A 27,020-nucleotide genomic window follows, 5' to 3' on the forward strand; every position below is an offset into this window, starting at 1 on the left:
GAATAGGCCTTGCAGTAACAGATTCCAGAACATGGGGAAAATTATTTACCATCCTTGGTTACACTTTTTAAAACTCTAATGCAGCTTTTCTGTCTCCAGGAGGATGGTTGTGTTTAGTTATATGTACAAATCCATGTGGTGGTGAGAGAAGGCCCAGCTCTCCCTCCCCTACAAAGAAAGAAACCACAGCTAGCTCAGTCGGAGAAGCAAAGGGGTAGAGCTCTATTCACAAGCAATATAGAATGCAGGTTGAATATACACAATATATACAGTATTTACAATATATACAGAAATATACAGCAAAGAAAATAATACAGGAACAAAAATCCCTCCTCCGGACAGAAGAGTGTTTCCCCCTGTCGTAGTTTGGGCTGGGTGTCCTCTGCTACAGGGGTGTTTCCTGTGTCCAGAAGTCCATCCCAGTGGGTGGACTCAGGAAATTAGGTATTTCTACCATAATCCCTTGCACCACTATAAATTTTGCGGTGGGCTCTGGCACTTCCTCTTTCCTTCCCTCTCCGAGACTTGGTAACTGGGGGAGAGATCTCCCGGCCATGGGCCTGATTGGGCCCAAGGCCACAGGGGGATGGGCAGTCTCAGGCCTGGCCAGCTGAGACTAGCCCAGCAGAGGGAGGGGGAAGAAGGAGCCCTGGGGGTTTTGGATGCACCCTCAGGTGGGGATGGGATCTTTCTTTGTCACTGCGCTTTGGGTTTTCTGTAACATTCACTGCTTTCTATTTAAACTTTCATCACTTTTGCAATCCGTTTGTCTGAGTCGTTATTTCTGCCTGTGGTGGGGAGGGGATCTGCCCCAACCCATTACACCCCCCACACCTCCCTCCCTCCCCCTACCTCCCTTTTTTTCCCCAAAAATGGTTAGAGAGAGAAAAGGTAGTTATTAAGGAGGAAATTCTCTGTTAGGCTTCAAAGCGCATGCAGGATTAGTTCTTATCTGGTATTCAAGGCCAAGCTCCGGCTAGTTGCTCAGAAGCAGACAGGCTGGAAAGGCAGAACAGAGTGGAACTGAGAAAGATTCCAACTGAACTAAAACTTAAAGTTGCATTCTACCAATCTACCAATGAAATTCATTTAGACCTATCTTTGTTTTCAAAATATTCAGCCAGAGTGTTCCAACACTGTCCCTTTCTTAAAGGCACAGCCTCAAACGGTCACAATCCATTAATTGTTTGACGCTGTACCAGACAGACTTGTATATGAGCATCCATGACTGGTGTATGCAGTTTAATAACATCTACATTTCTTCGCACATCTGTAGATGGAGTCTTGCACTGTGAACAGGTCTGTTCAGCACTTGATGGCAGTATTTGCATTGGGTTCTAGCATCAGTAACTCCATTTGCTCTGGGCAGTTTTTGCTGCCTGGAGAGCAGGGGTTGGGGAAGGAGGGGAAAGAGAAGCACAGAGGAAGAGGACTGGAAGGAGGGTAGATATGACCTACTCTTCTCAGTCCTATTACCACAATTGTTAGACAGTTTTGCTTTGAATGTGTAATTTTCCCTTTTATTGTAGGTCTTCTGCCTCAGGAGCTCTCACAGACCCTATCTGCTCAATCTCAGGACAAAAGTCAAGTGAATAGTAATTTGAAATCCAACACAGTGCAGCTGATGACATTGATCTGTGTTATTTTGGTTGGAAGTGATCATAGGATACTTATAATAGCATTATCTTCCAATAATTACTGCCTTCAAGAGGCTACAATGCCTCACCAGTGGCTGAAGTGCTTGGCAACTTACTGGTGCTGCAAAATATCTCTAAACAAGTGAGTAGGTGAGTGCAGTCCCCAAGTGCAAAGAGAGGCAGACTCCTGCACCACTTACTGCTGTCCTGACACAGGTAAAACCTTTGGAAATGGTTACCTGAGGCTGCCTATCCTGTACAGATAACTGAGACAATCCCCTGCTAATACTGCACACAAATATCAGAGGTATAAAGGTGGCAAGAAGCAGTTTTGGGGAGATTGGCAAGTGTACTCTAGCTCAATGTAAGTGTTGCAGCCAAGAAGAACACATAAAGTACCTCAGCATATGAATACCCCCTTCTGTGTTCTGAAAATTGCAGGTTATGGCATATTTCCAGTCTTACCCTACTATGAAATAATATTTCTGGAAATGCCTACTGTTTTTTATTTTGTTTTGTTTTGGTTGTTTGTTTTTAGTAAAAACTGTATTCTAGTGCTCTGGTGAAACTGTGAAATGACAGGTATCTATTCTGGGTAGATGCTTTTGCAATCAGCATCTGCACTGGATTTGATCAAGAAAAAAAAATTTAGGGTACCCACCCCAATTTTGTTTTTCTTTTTCCTACTTGTTTCTGAAAAGAACAGTTGTCTCATCAGCTTTGAGTATGCAGTAAAATCACATTGTAGCATGGCTTTCTCAGGATGATTTCAACTGGATTTTTGTTCTAAGAAATAAAGTCAGGAAGTAAAAGAAAGTCACATGAGAAAAACTCAGTCACTCAGTTGCCCTCAAATGATGAGACAAGTCCTCAGCTGGTGTAGAGCAACATAAATTTAATATTGCCTATTTTTCCAGCTGTGGTTGTGATCTGTCAAGTAATTAATTTAGAGATGAATTTGGGGAGTTTTCACATCTGATTGAGTAAATTTCCACCTGTTTTCATTTGAAAAAAAAAAAAAACAAGAAACAAAAACCCAACAGAAAATTTACCCTCTCTCTACATGGTAAGTTCATTCTTCTTGTTTCAGTTGATGTTTTTATCCAGCTGAGTTATTCCCCCATCCCCTTGAAATGTTCTGTGATAAATTAATAATTTATGCTAAGTAAAGAAATACTTCTGGGAGTTGGGGGTTGAACTAATCAAAACTCAGAAGTTGCAGGGCCCATTGAAAACATTTGCTGAAATCACCATGGCTCCAGGAGATATTAGAATGTGCTTGTTTGTGTGTATTTGGGGAGGGAGGGGAATTTCAGCCCCTTTTACTTTCCCAATGGAATCATTAGCAATGGCAGGATTTAGAAAGATATCAATTCACTGAGCAATCTTGCTCAGTGCCAGAATAGTTTGGAAACTGAGATTACCTTCCATGGAAATTTCTAAAAATGCTCTCTGTGCCTGGAAAAGGGAAACAGCTATACCAGCACCTCCTGTAGTATGAAGATTTTTAGGATCTTTGTTTTGTAGTGATTACAGGTTTTTAGGATATGGTTGTGGAGGTTTTTTACTCTTTTCTTTGGGAGTCCACACTGTGTGCTTGTTGACTTAGCTACATCTTTCCCATGGGGAGGGTTAGCTGTTCTGAAACTTATAGCTGAGTTTCTCTCCAGCCCTCATTAGCTAGAAGGACAATGATATCACACCAGAACTGCAGTTCATTGTGGCCCCAGTGCCTTAGGTTGTTGAGCCTAGAGAGAGCAGAAGCCTGCCTGTTTTGTTGGACTAAGATAATTCAATATTTCAGTTTTCACAAGCTGCATTTTAAAATATTTCATGAAACACCATTTCCAATAGACACTTATAGACTATTGTTTCAAATAGGCAGGTCTATTTTTGGTGACATCAGGACAACACTGTAGCAGTGACCCCTGTTTTCTCCCTAGGAACCACTTTTGAAAAGTGGATTATTGCTCCATGCTGGAGCTTTAACGACAATGGTCATTGTGATACAAACCTACATAGATTATTAAGACTGCATTCCACATTTATTCTCTCATGTTTCATTTAATCTTTCTTGCTGTCCTCCCTAGTGATGATCTCTTCCAACCTGGTCTGGTCTGGTCTGGTCTGGTCAGGTCTATTCTATTCTATTCTATTCTATTCTATTCTATTCTATTCTATTCTATTCTATTCTATTCTATTCTATTCTATTCTATTCTATTCTATTCTATTCTATTCTACATAGCCAAGGCCCTGAGCTGCCTTTAAAGGCCAGTTTTTACAGCTTCTGAGCTGTCTTAGCATCCTGAGGTACAGGTGCATTATAAGGGTCATCTGCAAAATAAAGATAGGTGTGTAGTGCATATGCTGAGGGTGACTAGAAATTCTATGAAACTTTGTGAAATGCAGCACATTTTCTTGCTTCAGTCAACTGTTTGACTTTTTATTAAAACACTAGCTCCCGTCCCAGCCTTGCTCCCTCCCCAAGACTCCAAATCACAGAAAATACAAAGCTGCTCACTAAGAAAACGAAACCAAAGCAAAGCAAACCAATTCAAGAAATTAAAAATCGTTTCAAGGAAGATGTTGAGTTGTGATTCTGTGAAAACAAAGCAAAGCAAACCAATGCTCCAGCAGCCAAAGAATTGTTTGGGTACCAGCAGATGGTGCTCCAGAGTATGTAATGCTATTTTCAGCAGAAATACCTGTTCCTTTTTTAACAGTAGAAAAGGATTCTTGGCTGGAATGCCTCATTACCTTCTTGAGTGCAAAGATGATCATGACTTGATTTGCAAAGATAGTCATTATACATCGCTCCCAGTAATTTAATTTAAAGGTCATTAGAAATTGGCTGTGAGTTTTCAAACATCTTCTGGGGATGAGGGAGTGTTTTCTTGTGTATTTGGATAAATTTATTTACTCTAGCCCAGATACTCTTTAGTGCCTCTAGGAAATATTTTTTTTTAAAAAAAATGTTTAAAATAAATAAACAAAACCCCTCAAGCCTCTGGAAGCTGGAATATTTGCAATGCTGAAATAGTTCTTTGTTTTTCTGCTTTTCATGAATAGAAAGTGATCTACCTAACTGTAATTCTACATGGTGATTTAAAAAAAACTGAATTTGCTTTGTTTGGCTTCCGAATTTGCACAGAGAAGAACATAAACCAACATCTGAGAAGTGGAAAATTTTGTCTCACCCCCCAATTAAAAACTGATTTGGATCACTAGGAAGCAGTCTCATTCTTGCAACAGCCCTTCACTATTTCTTAGCACATTTATACAACCAAGGTAGGGCTTTTCACCATACGAGGGAAGTCATTGTCTAAAGGCATCCTTAACTGCCTGGTTAGTAGAGTTTTATAGATTTTTCTTTAATCTTGGGTTTTAAAAGGAGTTGCAGTGTGGTTGAGAGCCTGGTCCAAATGTTGAGATAAATTTCTGATCTTAAACTGGACAAGGGTTTTAAACTGTGGCAGAAATGCTCATCCCAGATCTTTGTTTTTTACAGTGGTCAATTCAAAATTCTGATCTGAAATTGGTTTCCATTATACACCAGGAATGAACGGCTTGATTTTGGTTCAATGTGGGTATTTTAGTCTAATGATAGCGGTTAAGGCAAAATATCTAGGGGAAGCAATGCCTAAGGGAAATCTAAGTCTTTTTTTTGCAAGCATCTGCCCCAAGCAGGATTATTATTTTTGATAATGAAAGCTTTAGAAAGTTTCATCTTCAAGATGTAACTTCAAAAACAGATTCTTGAATTGATACTTACTCCACTGTCTTACTTACACATATGATCAATAATGAACCTCACAAAGACAGCAATAATGGAAGTATTTGCTCTTGGCTTCAAAATAATATGAAAAGGACAGTAACATGGAAAGATTTCCATACAGAGTAAAGCAAGACCTGCATTAAGGTGTGAATGCTGCACCAAGTTGCGCTCCTTTTGCTTGTTGTAAGATGCTTCTTACTCCAATTGTGGTCCCAGTGATCAAAATATGTTTAATTATCATGCCTTTGATTAGAAAGTAAGGCAGTTATTTCATACAAACAAGGCCTTGGCAGATTTTCCTACAATTAGAACCCTAATCTGTTTAGTTCCGTTGACAAACAGGGTCTGCAACTCCCCTGCTTGTTCTGCGAAATCGCATTTTTCTCTATAGAAGTGGATCTCTGACTCCTTCAAAAATATAGGAAGTATGGATCCTTTTGTAATAAACTGTAAAAGGCAAACAAACCAACTAACAAACCAACTAAACCCATTTACAGCCCACCCCCCCCAAAAACCCCAAAACCCAAAATCAAAAGAACCCAAACAAATAAACTAAAGCAAAACCAAGCAAACAAACAAAAAAACCCACCCAAACCCTCAAAACAAACCCAAACCTCAACCCTCAAACAAAACAAACCAAGCCCCAAACCCTAAATACTTCAGAATAAGCTTCTGTTAAGATGTTGTTCCATAAGATGATCAATTTGATTCAGGATACTTGTACATGGATCAGAAAAGCTGCATTACTATGATACAAATCACCAAAGCAAATAAATTTAATTTTCTTCAGCCAAGGTGATTTTAATGTATGTTGTCTGTGGATTTCCAGGCCAGTTTTATTTCACATCAAACATAATATGTCATAATTCTCTGATTTTCTATTGGATCACAGATTGCTTACTTTGGTTAATTTGATAAAAATGCAATTATGTGTTCATACCTAATTCAGATCAAATGAATAATACCTTGTAATTCACTACTGAAAAGCTCTGGTATTGCTGTCTGTGGAACTCCCTTGCATTTTATAGACAGATGTTGGGTTTGGAGTGTGCTAGTATTAACTGAATACATTATTGCTCAGTTCCTCTGGATGTCTTTCGTGGCTGGTTTGAAATTTCTATCTCCCATAGTTGTGGTTGGTTACAGTAATTTTGGAACACTCCCTAATCCAGATCGGGCAAAATAAACCACGTTAATTTAAACCGTTAAATGAGCTGTTTAATGCAAGCTTGTTTGCTGGCAGTGGGCTTCATTCACACGCACTATTCTACAAAGGTAGCAAACTGCCTCAGGCAAGCTGTAACTAACAGCTGGGGCCTGGAGGAAGGAGGTCTTTAAGCAGCACATCTGGGAAGAGCAAAGGTCTCTCTGCAGCTTTTGTCTTTAATTGAAATATTTAGCGCCTCATTAAAGGCAACTTTTAAGTGAGCTAAAAACTGAACCACTATGAAATAAGCTAGTAAGGTAATTACAGTAATGTTCACATGAGATTGTTCTTGAAGGATGGGCTGTTTAGCTCTCTTCTGGCATATTCTGTGGGAGTATGTTTAACAGCTGACCTGGTGCAACTTAACATTGAGAATTCAAATCTGTAAGCATGAACACTTGTAAGTCAAGTGTGTAGTGCAAGACTGAAATATAAACCTGAGAGTTGAAGGCCCTTTTTGCCTTTTATAGTCTGTAAGAACAGTGCATACTTCAGAGAAATGCTCCAGAAAGTCTGCATCCTGAACAAGTCAGTAGAAAATACCTGAAAGTAGGGATGTGGTGAAAACTTATCCCTTATGAAAGGGTGAAGGATTTGGTAGAAACAATCTTAATGTGAATTTCCCTAGTGATATTAAGGACTTTTTAACATAGAAGGTTTGAGTTGTACAGATCCTCAACTTTGTATTTGTTTACAATGATTTCTTGACTCCTGTGGGCATTTTGTGATTGGGTAGAAGAGCATGGAATTTCTTGGGACAGAAAGAGGTAGCTTATTGGTTAGGTTGATAGGAGAAAGGGATGCTAGTCCATATTCCTAACTTCCTTTTGTATGTTTTCTGATGAGCTGTAACCTGGTGATCAGAGCATTTTCATGGCTTGAACCTTGTAAGAGAAGGGCTAGAAACTTATTCTGTATCACCTGTGGGACGTCTTTATTTTCTGGGTTGTTACATAAAATAAAGGGATATTTTTTGGCTGCATTTTGAGAGAATGCAACTAACAAACTCTGGCTAGAAGTTGTATGTAAGAAATTCACTCTCAGCTTCCAAATGAATGGGTCTAGTCAAAGAACTTAAACATTCCTTTACTTTTTCTTGCAACTTTTCATAGCAATTAGGCATCTAACCATTCAGTCTAAAATAGTTGTGGTCAAATTTAGCAACAAAACTCTGAGGTCTTGCAAAGTCTCAGGTCAAGCAGGATGTGATGGTTAATATATCTTTCCTTGCATCACTTTTCCATCTGAATGAAAATTTAGATGTGGACACATTCACTCCACATCCTGGATATAAATCCCAGTTAAGCATATCCGTAAGACAGATGTCACATCAAGAAGTTTGATATAATCTTATACTGGTTCTTTGCAGTCTGAGATGAGCAAGATGAGCAAAATAATGCAAATATCTCAGAATCATGGAGTCCAACCATTATCTAACTCAGCCAGGTCCACTAATACACTGTGTCCTTGAGCAGCATATCTAGATGGCTTTTAAACACATGCAGGGATGGCAATTCAACCACTTCCTTGGGTAGCCTGTTCCAATCTTTGACAATCCCCTCAGTAAAGAAATGGTTAATGTCTAGCCTAAACCTCCCTTGCTAAAACTTGTCCCCAAAATAGGTTTACAGCTAGAATGTATATATTGTAATCTTATTCCCTCCCTCCATGGGTTGTCTGGTGAGATTTTTAAACCTTTGTTTCCTCACTTCACATTTATTTGACTTTTTTTCCCCCTGTTATTTCTTCCTTTCTTTGTTTCTCTCTCTTTTTTTTAAAAATATATATATACAGATTTTCCATACCTAAAATTCCTCTGTCCTCTTAAGATAAAATAAACCACCACATTAAACTTCTGAATTTAAGGTTGCAGATGGATTTCAAAGTTGGAGGCATATCCAGTGTAGCCCTTAAAATATGTCATTATAAAAACATAATTAGTAGTACTGTGCAGATGATACTGATACACCATCACAGAATAAATACGAATAATGTTGTAGAATATATATAAATAATAAGGTGGAACTGTATTTCAATTATTAATAGATTATTGCCATCAATAAACAAGACTATCAATCTCACACGCCTACTATAAACTACATCCAAGAGGCCTTTCTTTCCTCAAGCATGTAAATCCATACAATCTCAGCATATATCAATTTTTAAATCCATAAATGTATTATGCAGCAGTTCTCTTTAAGGAAATAATGCCTTTTCCAGTATTCTTTTAAAATGCCTCAAATTAAACAAATGGGCTTATAGAGTCTTATTGTTTATGGAGGCTCAGGAGAGTAAAACATAAAACATCAAGGCAAAACCATATGCAAGTTCAGAGACCACAGCACCATGTTGTTCTAATCAAACTGAGAAACTGACTGGATTTCTGCATTCATGTGGCTCACTGGTCTGAGAGAATCCTGACCATGTGAAAACTTTTCTCCTCCAAAAAGAAAAACACAGAAAAGATGTTAAGAAAACTCATTCCCAAACCACCTCAGATTATGTTTCTCTTTACCTGTCATTTTATCTCACTTCTTACTTATAGCTGATATAGAAGGTCCAAATCAAAATGACCAGACTGTAAGTTGGCAGCTGTGGTGGCATGAAACTACATTGCCCCTGTGAATGCTTGGTGTGCATGAGTATTGTGTGATAACAGTAGAGATTATACCACTTCTGGTGTGAACATGGCCAAAAGATGCACATTACACAGCGCAAAGAACTGTGAAGTGAGTTGTGTATGAGATCATGAAAAAAACAGTGGATTTTCTAAACAGTCCCTTTCTTTATGTAGGTTCTCTTTGACTGCTTTCATGTATAATAGGCAAGAAATGCATACTAATTACATGCTTCCTTACTAGTGTATGTGAATATTAAATCAAGTGTTTTTCTTCCCAAGGCAGCAGCATCAGAATTTCCAGGATGAGATGGTCAAATGTAAAACTGCCACTGAAAGGCCTGAATCAGTTTTTCAGGAACTTTCTAGCATCTTGCCTAGCTGTTTCCCTGGCCATTTGCTACCATCTCTGTGTTGTGTTTGGCCACGTGGCAAACTGAAAAATAACTCCATTAAAATAAAAGGTTATTTTTTCCACCAGGTTCCTTCCCTAATCTGGTTTGCCACACAACTGGAGGAGAACATTGTGTATTTTGAGGACTAAAGTGAGAATGCAGGTGCCTGGAGACATGAAAAGGGGGAAAGTGACCAGCTATGCTAGTTCACCCACTTCATCTGAATCTCTAATCCTGTTTTAAGATCTGGGAGATGGCATAAGAGCACAACCTCACTGCCTGTGCCATTGCTGGGGAGTGCTACTAGGGAGTTAAGTACACTTATGTTAATTTTGTAACTTCCCTAAACAGGCTATTGTCAGGTCCTTTGTGACATGTTAACCTTACAGAAAATAAAATGCTGCTGTAAAGAACAAAGTTCACAGTGTCATAGAATTGTAGAATGGTTTCAGTTGGGACCTTTGAAGATCATCTGGTCCAACTACAACATTTTTTACTATGTCAAGTTGCAATACACCCTTCCCAGTTTGACCTTGAGACCTTCCAGTGATGAACCATAAACCACTTCTCTGGGCAACCTGTTCTAGTGACTCACCACCTTTAGTAAAAAATCTGTCCTCTTCAGTTTAACACTATTACTGGTTACCCATCTTAGTAAAACGTCTCTTTCCCTCTTTCTTATAAGCGCAACAATGTGTCCTTGGAGTCTTCTCTTATCCAGGCTGAACAACCTCTAATCTTTCCGCCTTTTCTTTTCAGCCTTTTTACAGCGCTCTGATAATTTTGTGGCCTTCCTCTGGACCTGCAATAAGAGGTCTATTCATTCCTTGTACTGGGGACCCTAAAGCTGGATGCAATCCTCCAAGTGCAGTTTCACAAGACCATAGATGAAGGGGAGAATCTCTTCTGTCAGTGTGCTGGTCACACTTCTTTTGATGCAGTCCAGCATATGGTGGGCTGCAAGTGTACATTGCTAGCTAATGTCTAATGTTTCATTCACCATATTCCCAAGTCTTTTTCTGCAGGACTCATTTAAATCCCTTCATCACCAGCCTGAACTGACACCAATTACTTGACTATTTCAGGTGCAGGACCTTGCACATGGTCTTGTTGAATTTGAGGTTCATATGAGCCCACTTCTCAAGCTTGTCTGGGCTCTTCTGAGTGGCATCCCTCCCACTATCATATCAACTATACCTCTCAGCTTGATATTATCTGCAACCTTGCTGATGGTGCACTTGATCCCACCACATCATTTATGAAGGTATTAAACAGTATTGGTCCTGGTATGTATCCTTGAGGGACAATCACTCTGTACTGGTTACCACAGGAACAATGGGACACTGATTAACTCTTTGGATGTAGCCCTCCAGTCAGTTCCTTATCTGTCTAATGGTCCATCCATAAAATTGGTATCTCCCTAATTTTGGGACAAGATGTTGTAGAGGACCATATCAAAGGCCTTATAGTAGTCTAGGTAGATGACATGTGTAGCTCTTCCCTTGTTCACTGATGCAGTCACTCCATTGTAGAAGGCCATGAGATCAGCCAGGCATGATCTGTCCTTGGTAATGCCATACTGGCTGACACTAATCACCTTCCTATACTCCATATATTTCAACATATTTTCCAGGAGGATTTGTTTCATGGTCTTACCAGGCACAGAGATGAGGTTGACCAGTTGGTAGTTCCAAAGGTCTTTCCTTTTCCCCTTTAAAATAGTTTTATATTTTAATTTTTTCCTGTCTCCAGGGACTTGACTGTCATGACTTTCCCAATGTGGTGGAGGATGGCTTGGGAACTACATCAGCCAATTCCCTCAGAGCTCTGGGATGTATCTTATCATGTACCATAGACTTATTTGTATGTGCAGGTTCCTCAGGTATCTTGAATCTGATCTTCTCCTGCAAGGGAAAGACTTCATCCCCCTGGTCCCTGCCTTGAGATTCAAGGGTTTGAGAGACATGGAAAGAGAGATTACCATTGAAAAGTGAAGGAAAATACATTATTGAGTATTTCAGCCTTCCACAAGTCATTTGTCACCATCTCTCTTGTTTAATTTGTGAGGGAGGTTACATTTTCTTTAATCTTCTTTTTCTGGCCAATGTATCTGTAGAAGCCTCTTAAAATATTCTTTACATTCCCTGCCAAATTCTTCTCCAGTTGTGCATTTTCTGATCCATCCCTACACATGCAGGTTCTGTTAGGGTCAATTGAGACGTCAGGAGCCCAGCTGCAGTGCATGTGCACCAATGCAGGCAGCCTGGGCAATAAGCAAGAGGAGCTGGAGGTCCTGGTCCACCAGGGCGACTATGATATAGTTGCCATCTCAGAAACATGGTGGGACAACACGCACGAATGGAGTGCTACACTGGGGGGTTACAGGCTCTTTAGGAGAGACAGGTGAGGGAGAAGAGGAGGAGGGGTGGCTTTGTATATTAGGGAGACACTTTCTGCCTCAGAACTTGAGGTGGAAGATGAGGGAATTGAGAGCCTGTGGGTTAAAATAAGAGGGCAGCCTAACAAATCTGACATCCCGGTTGGAGTCTGTTATAGACCACCCAACCAGGATGAGGAGGCTGATGAATTATTCTACAAACAACTGGAGGCTGTCTCAAGATCATCAGATCTTGTCCTTGTGGGTGACTTCAACCTGCCAGATATCTGCTGGGAACTTCATTCAGCAGAGAGGAGGCAGTCCAGAAGATTCCTGGAGCGAATGGAGGACAGCTTCGTGATGCAGCTGTTAAGTGAGCCTACCAGGGCACAGGCTCTGCTTGACCTGCTGCTCTCCAATAGGGAAGGGCTGGTGGGAGATGTGACCGTGGGAGGCTGCCTAGGGTGCAGTGACCACGAGATAGTGAAGTTTTCAATATGCAGGGAGATAGGGAGGAGCACCAACAGAACCTTCACCTTGGACTTCCGGAGGGCAAACTTCAGCCTGTTTAAGAAACTTATTTGTAAAGTTCCCTGAGTACCAACCCTCAAGAACTGAGGGGTCCAGGAGGGTTGGACCTACTTCAAACAGGAGCTCTTGAAGGCACAGGAACTGGTGGTTCCCATGTGCCAAAAGATGAGCCGGCGGGGAAGGCGACCGGCCTGGATGAGCAAGCAGCTCCTGGAGGATTTAAGGGGGAAAAAAGAGGCTGTATCACCTTTGGAAGGAGGGGAAGGCTTCTCGAGGTATGTTCAAAGAAGTGGTTAGATTATGTAGGAATAAAATTAGAGAGGCAAAGGCCCAGTTGGAACTGAAGCTGGCCACCTCTGTGAAAGACAATAAAAAGCATTTTTACAAATATATCAACGCTAAAAAGAAGGGCAAGAAGAATCTGCACTCCTTATTGGACCTGGAGGGGAACACGGTGACCGAAGATGAGGAAAAGGCTGAGGTCCTGAACGCCTTCTTTGCCTCGATGTTTAACAGCAAGGCAGGAGGAGTTCAGGACGAGTGGCCTCCTGAGCTGGACAATAGGGTCGGGGAGCAGTGTGATGCCCTGGAAATCCATGAGGAATTAGTTCGGGACCTGCTGAGCCTCTTGGACATTCACAAGTCCAGGGCACCGGGTGGGATCCATCCTAGGGTGCTGAGAGAGCTGGCAGATGAGCTGGCCAAGCCTCTCTCCATCATTTTCCTCCAGTCCTGGCTCACTGGAAAGGTCCCAGATGACTGGAAACTGGCCAATGTGGTCCCCATCCACAAGAAGGGACGGATGGAGGAACCCGGAAACGACAGGCCAGTCAGCCTGACCTCAGTGCCAGGGAAAGTGATGGAACAGATTATCTTGGCAGCAATAACTGTGCACCTGAAGGTTGGCCAAGGGCTCAGGTCCAGCCAACATGGATTTAGGAAGGGCAGGTCCTGCCTGACCAACCTGATCTCCTTCTATGATCAGGTGACCCGTCTGGTGGATGTGGGGAGGCCTGTGGATGTGGTCTACCTGGACTTCAGCAAGGCCTTTGACACTCTCCCCCACAGTAAACTGCTGTCTAAGCTGTCAGCTCATGGATTGGACTGCAACACTGTGCTGGGTTAGGAACTGGCTGGAGGGCCGAGCCCAGAGAGTGGTGGTGAATGGTGCCACATCCAGCTGGCAGCCAGTCACCAGTGGCATCCCCCAGTGATCAGTGCTGGGCCCCATCCTCTTTAACATCTTCATTAATGATCTGGATGAGGGGGTTGAGTCAGTCATCAGCAAGTTTGCAGATGACACCAAGTTAGGAACAGATGTTGGTCAGTTAGAGGGTCAAAGGGCTCTGCAGAGGGACCTCGACCGACTGGACAGATGGGCAGAGTCCAATGGGATGGCATTCAACAAGTCCAAGTGCCGGGTGCTGCACTTTGGCCACGGCAACCCCATGCAGAACTGCAGCCTGGGGTCAGAGTGGCTGGAGAGCTCCCAAACAGAGAGGGACCTGGTGGTACTGATTGACACCTGCCTAAACATGAGCCAGCAGTGTGCCCAGGTGGCCAAGAAGGCCAATGGCATCCTGGCCTGCATTAGGAATAGTGTGGCCAGCAGGAGCAGGGAGGTCATTGTGCCCCTGTACTCTGCATTGGTTAGGCCACACCTTGAGTACTGTGTCCAGTTCTGGGCCCCTCAGTTTTGGAAGGACATCAAGACACTTGAACATGTCCAGAGAAGGGCAACGAGGCTGGGGAGAGGCCTCGAGCACAAGCCCTGTGAGGAGAGGCTGAGGGAGCTGGGATTGTTTAGCCTGGAGAAGAGAAGGATCAGAGGTGACCTCATTGCCCTCTACAACTACCTGAAAGGTGGTCACAGGCAGGAAGGGGTTGGTCTCTTCTTCCAGGCAACCAGCACCAGAACAAGGGGACACAGTTTCAAGCTGCACCAGGGGAAGTTTAGACTCGAAGTGAGGAGAAAGTTCTTCACTGAGCGAGTCATTCGTCATTGGAGTGTGCTGCCCAGGGAGGTGGTGGAGTCACCGTCCCTCAGGTGTTCAAGAGGAGATTGGATGTGGTGCTTGGTGCCATGGTCTAGTCGTGAGGTCTCTGGAGACAGGTTGGACTCGATGATCCTTGGGGTCTCTTCCAACCTTAGTTATACTGTGATACTGTGATCCTATGTTCTTCTGATGATACATATCCCTGGTTCCTCTGCCTGTGCATTTCCAGCCTACACTTTAATTTGACCAGAATGTCCTTAGTGAGCCATGCTGGTTTCCTACCTTCTGTCTCTGATTACTGAAATGTGGAAAATGAGAGCTCTTGTGGCCTAAGAAAAATGTCCTTAAAGAGCTGCCATCTCTTTTCAGCATCTTTGTCTCTGAGGGCAGTTTCCCAGGGGGTCCCATTTACTAATTCTTAAACAACTGTTTATATTAAGGTTATATTTAGCAAATTATATCATTTAGCTGCAAGGCTGGATGATACACAAGATTCTGCAGAAATAGCCTTGGGCAATTCTGGTCAGACAGTCTGTTTTTGTTTCATTGAGCTGCAAGATTTCTTGAAGTCATTTTATATTTTGTGAACATGGTGTACATTTCAGATACCACTGAGCTTCAGCAATGGTCACTTTAGATGTATCTGACTGGAAAATTGCCTAGTGGGCTTTTGTAGGCATGTAATTGATCATGTAATGTCTGGCTCATATCTCAGCTGTGAATAAAGTTTTATGATGATGGTTTCCTTCAGAAACATACATGGCTCTTTTTCTACATCATATAAATACATGAAATGTATAAGTACCATGTAGGACTACTTCTACATTGCTTATTGCTTCCCTTACGTATATATTTTGCATCTAAACTGCATTCACAAATGAAGTGACTACATGAGACTAAAGAATTTCTTCAAAATTATCTTAATAAAAGCTTACAATTCTGATGCCTACATTTAATCAAAGTGATAATATACCATGGAAGTTAATAGGAATGTTTGTACTTACTGAAGTCTTATAGAGGCAAATAATATCCTGAGTTTATTCATGGTAATAGTTATTAATAAGGTTTAGTTAACTAAGTGCTAACAAACAAGTAAATAAAACTCTTATAGGTCTACTTCCCTTTCTTTAAAGTTCTGAAAAGATTCGAAGCAGGCTAATCCAGACCAAGTGCTGTACATTATTTTCACAGACCAGTGTTACCATGAGGAGTTTGAAAGGTGAAGAATTGCTTATTTCCCAAGATACCAGCACTAGCTTGTGCTGGCTGAAGTGGGAGACCTTTTATAATGGGAAATGGGGGATAGTACAGATGCTGAGCTCTATGAATATAGCTGTGGATGGCAATCATGTTGGTTTTAGGAGTGGATTTTTTTTCGCCCCACTCAGCTCCAGCTGTAGAGGTTCAAAAGTGAAAAAACAATGATTTAATGTTCAAAAGGGATACAATTTCAGGCATTTAAATTATGATTCTTATAATGCCACCGTCTTTGAAACAGTATACCAGGGACCTGTTTCTTGTGCACTAAAAAGGGAAAATAGTCCTCATTGTCATGTACCTCTGTGAATGAACATTAGGAAAAAAAACTATTGATAAACTGGAAGAATTTAATTGATGTAACATTTGTGTGAGAGGAGTATTAAGTCGCAGCTTGCACAGAGATCTCAACAGTGTTTTCACAGGAAAGAGACAAATTATAATTGTTGTGGGAAACTGTGATGAATCTGCAGTCCTTTTGATGAGCCAGGAAGAGTTTGACCTCAAAAACATCACTGTGTTCCCATGAGAAGAGCATTGTGCCCTTAAGTCTCTGGAAAGTCCCTGGACTGAATGTTTGGGGATGAGAAACTGCAAGATGAGATAGAGGAGCCACCTGGACTAGCTTAAAAAGTAACCATAGCAATGCTATCACTAACCAGTAAGAATCTTGAGGAAAGTTTGTTAACCAATCACACGCAGCCACACTAACATACATATGCACAAATATGTGTCGCTTTGCTGGAATAAGCGGAGTCTCTTAGTCTCCATACTCTGCTTGCCACAAGTGTATGGTCGCTTTGGCCATCACCCATTACAGCGACACTTGTATCTCTGCAGATATCACATTACATTTCATAATGTGAACTTAATTTGATATAAGAAAGCTAACAGGATACGAATACCCTATAATCTGTAAAGCAAAAGCTTAACAAAATGCTTCAGAAATCACGTATGACAAAACACTTCCTATGTCAAGAGTTGGGAAACTCCTTAGACACTGCCACCATATGCTGTTTCTTGGACTTGCAGAGAAAAGTCTGGTGTTCTCTTTCCATCCTATAGCACTGTGAATCATAGGGAAGGATTGGAAGGAGAGAGATTGAATCCAAAAAGCAGTCAAATTAGAAGTGATTTTGATGTCTTCACCCTTCAGAATATGCCTGGAAAAGCAGCCTTAATCTATTATATCCTTTTCATATCCACCCAGAAAAGATTTAGCTACATTCACCATCAGCAGCAAGATTAATTTAAAACAGAACTGAGATTCAGATCAGGTGGGGAGCTAAGTGCATGCTGATCAAAAGAGAAATGAAACTCAGCAATGTTTCTAAAGTCATCTGAGGATAACACTCTGTCTCAATCATCTTATTTCCTGACAAAGGTTTCATACTTGGATTTCAGAAGTGTCAAAGATAGTAGTCCTAATGTTGTATTGCCTCTGACTAGCTTGAGAGAGGTGGACTTTGGCTGTTGGAATCATCTGGAATTGTGTTTCAGGGAGGAATTAAGAGATTTCTCAGTTTAAAATGCATCTGATACCATATGTATGCATAAATTATTATTTCCTTTTTTTTTTCATATAAATAATGCAAGCTCTTTGACAAGGCTTTCCTTTAATAACTACATTAGAAACTGAAGCTCATACACACACAGACAAAAAAAAAAAAAAAGAAAAAAAGTAGCATGTTTAGTTTTTACTACCTTTGAATCAGTAAAAAATTGTTAGGATAGTAAAATATTTCAAAGGAAACATAGAATAAAAATAAAATAATGATAATAATGATAATAATGATAATGATGATAATGATAATGATAATGATAATAATAATAATAATAATAATAATAATAATAATAATAATAATAATAACCACCAGGTTGGAAGACACCTTCAAGATCATCGCGTCCAACCCATCAACCAATCCAACCCACCTAAACAACTAAACCATGGCACCAAGCACCCCATCAAGTCTCCTCCTGAACACCTCCAATAATGGTGACTCCACCACCACCCTGGGCAGCCCGTTCCAATGGGCAATCACTCTCTCTGTATAGAACTTCTTCCTAACATCCAACCTAAACCTCCCCTGGTGCAGCCTGAGACTGTGTCCTCTTGTTCTGGTGCTGGCTGCCTGGGAGAAGAGACCAACGTCCACCTGTCTACAACCTCCCTTCAGGTAGTTGTAGAGAGCAAGAAGGTCCCCCCTGAGTCTCCTCTTCTCCAGGCTAAGCAACCCCAGCTCCCTCAGCCTCTCCTTGTAGGGCTTGTGTTCCAAACTTACATGTTAGGTGAATAATTATTTTGGGATAGTGTTAATTTTTGAAGTAATCTGCATAGATTCAGTACATCATCACCAAGAAGAAATTTGCCACCTGTGAAAAGAAACACTGAGTAATAACTCAAAACAGACTGTAATTTCTCTGATAGAGTCATTAATTTGTCGTAAAAACAGAATAATATCTAATACATGGAGGTTATTTTTAAATGTAATCTCGCATCCAATGAATTGGATTTCTTGAATGTGGAGCATTATGGCTCCAAAGTGGTCACCAGCAAAACACATACAGATTTCACTGACATGCAATTTGACCATTTAAAAAATAGAACATTTTGACTCTTAAAGTGTGCAGCTCCAATAAAGCATTGAATCACTGCGATTTGCATCACCTGGGCATCTAATCTATACAATTCTGCAACAAGCAGGGGAGTTAGGTTGTAAATGAAGAGAAGCTGTCAGTCTATAAAGCTATGTTACCACAATGTGAGTGAGAAGAGAATGAACTGTTTCTGGCTATTATCTCCTAATTCTCCTCTTCCAGCTCTTGAGATCTGGAAACTGAAAAAATAACAGCTTTTTTCTTGTCTTTATAACAGACTGTACATTAAATGACTGCTTACAGTTAAGTGATGCCTGTGTTTTTAATTTGAAATTTTTAACAGTGGACTCTAAACCTCAGCTAGGCACGGTGTGGATGATGGGAGATTCTGCTGCATTAGTGCAAAAATTACAGAACTGTTATTTCCTCACATTGAGTAAATAAAGTTCTTTGCATAATAAAACCCACTCTTTTTTGTTGTTTGTGGTTTGGTGGTTTTTTGGTGGTTTTTGTTTGTTTGGGGTTTTTTTTGGCTGCAGTAGTTTCAGTGTGGCGTTGTTTTGGGTTTTTTTTTGATCTGGTTTTGGGGTTTATACTGTGATTTTTTTTTCTTTGCTTGAGTTTTGGTTGGTTGGTTTTTCTTTGGTGTATTTTCTTTGCTCAGACAAAAGTAAAAGGACAAGGTTTTTTACCATTCTTACTCAGAAAAATCAGTGGTACAACGTTTCCATTTGAGGTTTGCTTTCGCCCAGCCCTCTAGCCTGTCCCAGTATCATTGGATGGCTGCACAGCCTGACTGGGCGTCAGCCACCCTCCACCCCCAGTTTTGTATCATCAGTGAACTTGATGAGGGTGCTCTCAATCCTCTCATCCAGGTTGTTGATAGAGATATTGAACCCAGTACTGAACCCTGGGGAACACTACTGGCCACAGGCCTCCAAGTTGACTCTATGCCACTGATGACAGACCTCTGAACTCTGTTATCGAGCCAGTTTTCAATCCACCTCACAGACCAACTGTCTATGCCACATCTCCTGAGCTTTTCTACAAGGATGTTATGAGAGACAGTATCAAAAGGCTTACTGAAGTCAAGGTATATGACATCCACTGCTCTTCCCTCATCTACCCATCTATTCATGGTTTCATAGAAGGCTATCAGATTAGTCAGGCAGGATCTCCCCTTGGCAAATCCATTTTGGCTACTCCTGACAATGTTCTGGTCTTCCATGTGGTTAGAGATGACCTCCAGGATGAGCTGCTCCATCATCTTTCCAGGGATGGATGTGAGGCTGACTGGTCTGCAGTTGCCTGGGTTCTCCTTCTTGCCTTTTTTGAAGACTGTAGTGACATTTGCATTCTTTCAGTCATCAGGCACCTTCCTGTTCTCCATGACTTTTCAAAAATGATGGAGAGAGGTTCAGCAACAGTATCTGCCAGTTCTCTCAGCACTCATGGATGCACCCCATCAGGGCCTGACTTTTATGATAAAAGAAGGGAGGAACTGTAATTCCAAAAAGAGAGACCTGAGGTATTTCGGCTAAGGTCAATGCCATACATGTCAAAATTCTCCTAAAGATATGTTTGATGAAATTCAGTTCTCAGAGTTGTGGGCACACAGAGGTTTTAATCCTAGATGAAGAACTCTTTCCTTGCCTGAGAAGACAGGTAAACAGTGAAAGCAATTAGTTCTTGGGCTGAATAAAAGCCAGATACACTAGTCTTGGTAGGTGTGTGTATCAGATGCACTGGCAGAAGGAGGAAGAAGGATTCAATTCTATGATGCTCTAAAGAAGAATCATCTGTAGATGATCAAGATGCAGACAGCAGGCTTAACTACTTCTTGAAATAGACTTAGATTGAACATTAGTTGTCTTCATAATGATTATGAACAATTTTGGAGTTTGATAAATGGAAGGCAAACCTAGAAAAGGATGTATTTTTACCTTACACAATACTCACACTGGGTTCTCTGAAGGAAAATGTGACATAATGTGGCAGCTAACACAAGAATATATGCTAGAGATATAGTCCAGCACCAGTTGCTCTGTTGGGCTGTACAGGTTAAACTTGGTTTAGAGTGTCTCCATGTTAGAAATCACACTTTCAGTTCCAGTATAGAATCATAGAATCACAGGTTGCTTTGGATTGGAAGCAAGATTACTTGGTTCCAACACCCATGCCATGGACAAGGACATTTCTGCCACATCAAGCTGCCAGTTGCTCAAAGCCCTGCCCAATCTGGCTTTGAATAATTCCAGGGAGAGAACATCTGCAACCTCTCCAGGCAACCTTTTTCAGTGTCTCACCATGCTCATAGTAAAGAATCTCATCCTAATATTTAACCTAAATCTCTCCTCTTTCAATTTATAATTGTTACCCCTCATCCTGTACCTCTCTTTTTTTAAAGAATCCCAACCCTTCTCTCCTACAGTAGGTTGTCTTTTAAAACTGGAAAGATGCTATAAGGGCTCCCCAGAGACTTCTCTTCTCCAGGCTGAAAACCCCCAGACATTTCAGCTCATCCTTGTAAAGAATGTGTTCTAGACTCTTGATTCTCTCCACAGACCTCATCTGGAAACACTCAAGCAGATCTGTGTCTTTCCTGTACTGAGGACTCCAGAGTTAAATGCAGTGCTCCAGTTGGTTCTTACTGGAGTGGAAGAATAATCTCCCTTTTTCTGCTGGTCATGGTTCCTTTGAGGCAGACTAGGATATGTTTGCCTTTCTGGACTGTGAGTGCACATTGCTGGCTCTTGTCCAGCTTTTCATCTACCAGTACCCCCAAGTCTACCTCCACAGGTGCTATATCACTGTATTAATGAGTCCTTTTTGATAAGGAATTTATTAATTACACGTCCCATAGGTACCAATAGGTACATCTTTATTTATTATAAAGGCAGATGAGGTTACGCCAGAGCACTGTAAGGCACTAAACCCGAAAGCAAGGCACAACCCCGCAAGCTACCCACAACCCAAATGCAGAGCCTGATCTCCAGTGGAGCGCAGCTAACTTGCCCTAAACACCCTGTAAGAAACACGGCGGTACCAAAGATCGCGAAATGGCAGAGCTGACCGTCTGCCATCCAGGCAGGTGTCCCTGCGAGGCCAAATCTTGTCAGATCAGAGAAGCAGCAGAGCCCTGCCAGTAGCAATCTCCAGTTTAAGTGTCCTGCGTTGTGTTACATCAGGCCAGGGCATCACACAGGAGGCTGGGTCTTGAGGCCAAAACCCCACCCATATTTTGCAATCGTGTTACATAGCTCCTCACCTTCCTGCTCATGCACGCAGCCTGCTCAGGGGGTCGCAAGCCCCCTGCCTAGCAGTAGCCTTCCTCATCTTCATCTTCCTCAGGTCCATTAGCGGTCAATTGAGGGCTTGAAGGACTTATGTGGTTAGCTCAGGATGTCAACACATTCAGTACATTCCCATCCCCACTTTATTTTATAAACAGAGGAACCTACAGATATATGTTATTCATTACTGTTATCATGCACCTGGGAGCTTCTGGTCAAACACCAGACATCCCCAGGCACCCTCAGGCAACCGGGTACAAACACCAATTATTCCCAGGAAGCCCACGGCAGCTGGGTACCTCTAATCAAACTGCAGTCAACTCTTTCCTGTTACAATCACATATAAAAGATAGAGCCAAATCTCCCACAGAGCCATATTCCACATAAAACCCCTGATCTTGCCAGATGTAACTATGTATAAAATATACAAATCTGTGGCAGAGACTGATGGGATGCTTACCTCTTTAGGTTATTGGTTTTTGGTTTCAGTTTATGTGTTGGGCTGTGTTTTGTCTTGGTTTTGAGCCTAGAACAAAGTATAAAAAAATATATATCTTTAATTTGGAAACAGAACACTTAGATGATCCTCTGAAGCTGTTAGAAACTCCTGGCTAGACACCTTCCTCAGTGAAGTTGGCCTGAACAAGGAAAGAATTTCCTCTACTGCCACTCAGAGGGTGGAAACCTGAGAATGATCTCAAACCACATCACTGGAAGCACACAGTGAATATCTTTAATTATAGTGATAGAACAAGAGGGAACAGCCTCTAGAGGTGACTGGGTAGGTTTAGTCTGGACATTGGGAAAAAATTTTTCACAGGAAGAGTGGTCAGGCATTGGAATGGGCTGCCCAGAGAGGTGGTTGAGTCACCGACCCTGTATGTGTTTAAAAGTTGTTTGGATGTGGTGCTTGGGGATATGGTTTAGAGGTGAACCTTGTAGAATAGAGTTATCAATTGGATGTGGTGATCCTGAGGGTCTTTTCCAACATCAAAGTTTCTGTGATTCTGTAGTTATGCAAAAACAGACAAAGCCATTGTTTTATCAGAGGATTAGACACACCAGGACTAGATGCAGCTCTGCCTTCCACAGATTGTAAGTGTCAATGAATCACATTCATTAGTTACTGTGTGGTTCTCAAATACCACTTTTCTAAAGCATGACAGCTCTTTACAAGTGGCTTTTATTGAATTTACTGCACCCTTTACAATTATTTATAAGATGAGGTATTAATATTCTGTCTTTACTAGATGAAAACACTTACATGCTAGCCTTTGACTGGATGCCAGTGATCTCCAAACACAAAACCTGTTCTTGTGGTGTTCCTGTCCTACCTAAGTGAAACAAATCAATGTTCTTGCCCTGCAAAAACAAAATAAAAAAATTACCACAGCCAACCTGGTAGAATCTGCAAGTTTTATATTTGCAGATTTTAATGAAAGCCCAAAGTTATTCCCTTATGAAAGTGTCTTTGTTATAAGGGATTCTAGCTAACAGAGCATGAAGTAACATTTGACTTTATCAGTTGATAATGCATGAGAAAGTAAATAAATGCATCACTGTATAATCCTCTACATTATATAAAAATTTTTAAGTGTAATGTATTATTTTTTTAAAGATTCTAGAGGAGATTCCACAAGGAAAGAAGAATCATCTGGGGAATTGTTTTTTAGGAGGCAAATACCATTATATTTTTGATAGATACCAAACTTCTGAGGCACAGATGCTTATTGAAGTTTTTAATTCCTACTGAAGGTGAACAGCAACTAGGCTTCTAAACACCACAAGTTAGTAAGAATCTTTATCTGTAGCTGCAGAATTAGACAGCTGGTGGGGAGAGAATCTCCCTTTGTGATCGCTACTTCATCTCACTGATTACAAACAAATTCCAAATTGTGGCTTTTTCTCTGCAAACTGAATGCTGGCTGTGCTTGTTAAATGAGGAAAGACTAAAAATAATAATGCTCTTGGTTATTTGCAGTAATTTTAAAATTACTGACTGATGAGAACCTGTAAGTTTTACTAATTAGGTGATTTCTTAACATTAGTCATAAAATGCAAGGTCTATCTTTCATCACTGACTTGTCTCACCCACAGCAGTTCTTCTTCTAGAGCATGTCTGGGATACATGGGGAAAAGCTCATTTCACCTCATGAGTAGGTAAAGATCACTTCACTGTTCAGTGCCATCCATCCACTGTTACTCATATGCACAATTTCTAATGCAAAGTTAATACTGATAAAAATAGTATGCCAAAGAACCCACTACAGCTTTCACAGAATAGTATTATTTTTTCCCTTTTCAGGTGTTTTGTTATATTCATCATCTTGAGAGCTGAGAAATAGCATGGGAGAAGTGATTTGTGTGAGATTGTGTTGCAAACTTGATTAGTTTTCAGTTCCAAAAAATCCCTAAATTGCAAAGTATGACCACCTGCCATAAGTCTGCATATTGTTATTTTGACTAGATATATTTCATGTTTTCTTTCAATTGAATATTTTTCTGTCATCCTGCAGGTACCCACTGTGACTTTTTCTCTTACTTATACTATTTCATTTCTGCTTTTTCCTGACAAGATTTTTTGGTTTGATCTTACCCTTTTCCTATGAATTGCCCTGTGCTTCTTTTCCCTCTTCTATTTCTTTTCTATTAGTTTATAGTAACCACTATCTATCATCATGGTCTCAGATTTCTAGAAGCCATTACTCTCCTATAGGCAGGACAACTCATTGATTGTTGTGAGCATAACGTGTTTCAGTGATAAGAGTGATGGACATGAAATCCCAAAATGACAAACTGACAAAGCTTTTAAACCTAAGGGGCTGCACAGCTTAGTAATTTCTTTTCTAATATGGCAGTTTGAAATGGTTGGTAGATTTCTTAATTTAAAAAAGCCAGAAACGGGCATTGATAGTTAAACACAGGCTTAGATACTTTCTTTTGCAGGAGCTGTCTGAAACACCTGCTTTGTAAGGCAACAAAAATATATAATACTATTTTGCAAGACAGTAAGAGCTGAGTTGCTACAGAAGTATACCGATATGATCCCTTCTTCCACACCATGTGGAAAAGAGGTAAGTTGTTTCCGTTGAGAATACTGGCAGAATTATCAGCCTTTCAAGTAGAGTGGCTTCAGATGGGTTGGGAGACAGTTTAAGGTTTTGGAAGGGGAGATCAGCAGAAAGCAAGATACCCACCTCTTTCCTAAGATAGCAAAAGTATAGACAAGCAGAAGAAGACACTACCTTTGCTTGCCTGAACTTATTTGTTGTGTTGAGCTCTAACTAACCTTTGAACTGAGAGGCTCAAACAAGAATCAAATCCATATATTGAAGGTCTGTCACCTCCCCTCAACAACAGGCAGGTGGCAGACATCATCCAACTTTAAAGAAATGCATCATCTACTGATCATTTAACTTCCATATTTTAGTGAGTTCTTTTTAGCTGTGGGACAAGGAGAAGGGTACATAATTCTATGAATCTATATTGACAATTCAGTATGGAGTTACAGCAAGAAAAAGCCAACCAACCAAAACACAACAGAAAAAAGCAAGACATAAAGAAAAAGAAATTAACATCATTATGAAAAGCACAACAGCACTGATACATACAGTGGCATATCTTCACCTGTGTGTAGCATTAGTTGCTCTGTTTCCCACCTTACTATTGGCCAAGTGTTAAGAAAAGCTTGTGAATGGTTAAGACATGAAAGAGGTGTTGTGGTTTTTTGTTTTGTTTTGGTTTTGGTTTTCCTGAAGAGAAAATATATCTCACCATTGAAAGGAGACAAAAAAGAGGTGCTGTTTTAATATGTGTGGGGACATGTGAGGTAAATTAGACCAGGTATTAAGACTATATCCTTTCTCTACCAGAAGTAGAACTATTCAACTTTATGAGAAAGCATAAAGTTCCTAACAGACTGTCTTTCTCAGAGGTGTGATATATTGAGCTTGTGGAATTCATTGTACAGCAAGTAATCAAGTACTATAGCTTAGCAAGTTTAAAATCAAGACTAGATAGTTACAATCTCAAAATTTAGAGTTCTCACAACTGTAGGTACTTAGAAAGGAAAGGTTTGTTAAACAGAGATTCTACACTTTAAGATTAATTTTACCTACAAGAGCTTAGACAAATACAGCTGTAAAGGATTTTTGCTCTATTGACACTTACCATATTGTTAGTTCTTATATGTTCCTCTGATGTATCTCAGACTGAGAAATGGAAATATGGCTTACAGGGCCTAAAGAGCTCATTTAAAAGCAATTCTTACTTTTTAAGATTATAATCCAACTCTCTGCCCCGATGTAAATACCCTGATATATTATATATCACAGCTGTGATTTTAATTGTCTCCCTCCCACACCTTCTCTACCACATTTTTGGGTTGGCAAATGTTCTTGTTTGCTGCTTTGTAAAATATAAATAATTTAATTATGAGTGAATATAGTTAATACGTAGGAAACAAAGTCCATGTCAGGTTGTTCGATACATGATGGATTGTAATCATTGTCATACAACTACCATACACAAAGTTTTATATTCCTGATTTTATAAACTTGCCCAGAATTGTATATTTCTGATGCTTATGAGTAATAGAAAGCAGACACTAACAATGAACAACGCAGAATATTCATCGTACCACAGGTCCAGTTAAGTTTACCACATCAGCTAACAAGCAGCAGATGAAAACTACAATTTTGTTTGCATTTACTGCAGGCTTGTAATGAAAAGATACAAATAGAAAATGTGCCTTTTGGCCTTTATTATTGCTGTGTGTCAGAGGAAAGCTATGTCACAGCAAGCAGATAAAAAAGCAGATTTAGTGATACATCTCCATCTTGCTAGTCTATGGAAATTTTGAGTTCAGTTACAACAAAGTTTTGTCTGTCTTCTCAGATGGACCTGGTTCATGAGAGCACACAGCTCTCCATATACAACAACTGATACTGTGTATCAGTTGAGTACTGTGTCCAGTTCTGGGCCCCTCAATTTAAAGACATTGAGATACTTGAACGTGTCCAGAGAAGGGCAATGAGGCTGGTGAGAGGCCTTGAGCCCAAGCCCTATGAGGAGAGGCAGAGGGAGCTGGGGTTGTTTAGCCTGGAGAAGAGGAGGCTCACCGGAGACCTTATTGCTGTCTACAGCTACCTGAAGGGTGGTTGTAGCCAGGAGGGGTTTGGGCTCTTCTCCCAGGCAACCAGCACCAGAACAAGAGGACGCAGTCTCAAGCTGTGCCAGGGGAAGTTTAGGCTTGAGGTGAGGAGAAAGTTCTTCACAGAGAGAGTTGTTAGGCATTGGAATGGGCTGCCCAGGGAGATGGTGGAGTCACCATTCCT

The sequence above is a fragment of the Dryobates pubescens genome, chromosome Z, assembly GCF_014839835.1.
Source record: "Dryobates pubescens isolate bDryPub1 chromosome Z, bDryPub1.pri, whole genome shotgun sequence".
NCBI lineage: Eukaryota > Metazoa > Chordata > Aves > Piciformes > Picidae > Dryobates > Dryobates pubescens.